Below are 1,748 nucleotides of genomic sequence, written 5' to 3' on the forward strand. Positions count from 1 at the left end.
CGGCGGGCCCTGCCGCCACGCCTGGTGGCGGCTACCGAGGCAGAACGTGTTTACTAGAGTTGCTTGTACCGGGATGGAACGGGGCGGGCCTGGTGGGCCACGCCGCCAGAGGACGAGGCGGCCGGCGCTGCTCCTGTCGCTCGCGGGCCCAGCTTGTGGGAACATGCCGCCACTACCAGAGGCGGCATCTCTGCTACACGCACGACAACGGACGCTTACGGCGCTGATTCCCGGGCGCGATAGCGATGCTGACGGCGGTGATTCCCACGCGCGGGAATATGAACGTTGATGCCCTGCTTTTCTGCTTTTGGTTCTTTCGCTCGGGAATCGGTCCTGCTTTTGCTTCTTTTGCCTCAGCGGATTGGACGGCACTGCCAGAATCGCTCTGGCTATTGCTTGAGCGGATGCGATGGCATTGCGGGATCCGATGCTGCGGGAACCTGTTGTGCCAACACTACCGGGATCCTAAAATTTCCTGCCTAATTTCGTCTGTTCGAGCTTATTTTCTCGCCATCATTTGTCGTCTGAGCCTATAAAAGGAGACACCGAGGCTCTCGTCATCCTCGTCCAGCCATCCTCGAAATCGCCACGGCGCAAAGTATGTAACACATTTTTTCAGTCGGTATGAGTTTGCCTTGCTCGGATCAAAGCATTAGGCCGAGGAAAATGAAGAATGCAAGTTTGCCTCCGGGGGTGGCAGTCCTGCGGTGTTGGTGTGGCGATCTTTGCAAGGTGAAGGAGGTGACGGATTTTTCAGATTGGTTGGGCATGAAGTTTTTCATGTGCGCCAATTATGAGGAAGATCCACCCGTAGCTATTTCAGAGTATGACAAGTCTCCGGTATGCTTTAACCATCACGAATAGATATTGTTGGTATTTTGATTGATTCTTTAATAACATTATTGTTTCTTGTTGTAGTATTCTCCGCCACTGTGCATGTACTATCGTTGGATTGACACGGAGATGCCGGCTTGGGCAGTGACTGAGATTCGTGAAAGAAGTTGCCGTGCGTGGAATAGTTTCTATGCGGAAGAGCGACGCGAGAAGGCGGAAGCTGAGGAGAAAGCAGAGCAAGAGAGAGAGTTAAAAGAATACTATGCGGAGCAACACCGGTTTTTTTAGGATTTAGGAAAGAAAAACAGGGAAGAGGCTCGTCGCATGGAGGAGCAGGAACGGCAGCGAAAGGAGGCTTGTGAGGCGGAGAGACAAAGAAAGAAAGAAAGGGCACGTGAGGCCAAGGCAGTAGAAGAAGTTGGCGATGGAAAAGAAAAATATCCACGCTGGACTCAGTAGATTCCTGTGGTAATATTTTAAATTTTGCAATTGTTTGTATCTTAATTTCTGCAGTTTAATGTAGCTTTATTTCAATAGTTAAATGTAGCTTTATTTCAATAGTACGATGTATCTTATTTTCAGTTGTACCATGTCGTAATGAAAAAAAAAATATAGTTTTAAAATAAAATGTGGCATTTTCTTTCCCTCCACTAATTATTGAACATCGTCCAACAACTACAAAATGAAATTAAGATAGAACATAATGCCCTACAATAAGAGAGTACAAACTAATAATGCAAGTACATCTGAATTAAATGGTACAACTGGAATACAACTTAAAAACTACATGAAGGCATCATCGTCATCCTCCGTCGATGCAGAGCTCTTGCACTTCGAGGATGCAGAACTCTTACCCTTGGACGATGCAGAACTCTTGCCCTTCGAGGATGCAGTACTCTTGCCCTTGGACGATG

The 1,748-nt window shown here is 47.8% G+C and overlaps 1 pseudogene; it reads left to right on the forward strand.

Annotated features, from left to right (window-relative positions):
* The first annotated feature begins 624 nt into the window (after nucleotides 1–624).
* On the forward strand, nucleotides 625–1,293 carry LOC147978048 (uncharacterized; annotated as a pseudogene).
* The last annotated feature ends 455 nt before the right edge of the window (nucleotides 1,294–1,748 follow it).

Source organism: Triticum urartu, chromosome 3A (genome assembly GCF_056163025.1).
Source record: "Triticum urartu cultivar PI428250 chromosome 3A, HENAU_Tu73, whole genome shotgun sequence".
Taxonomy (NCBI): Eukaryota; Viridiplantae; Streptophyta; class Magnoliopsida; order Poales; family Poaceae; genus Triticum; species Triticum urartu.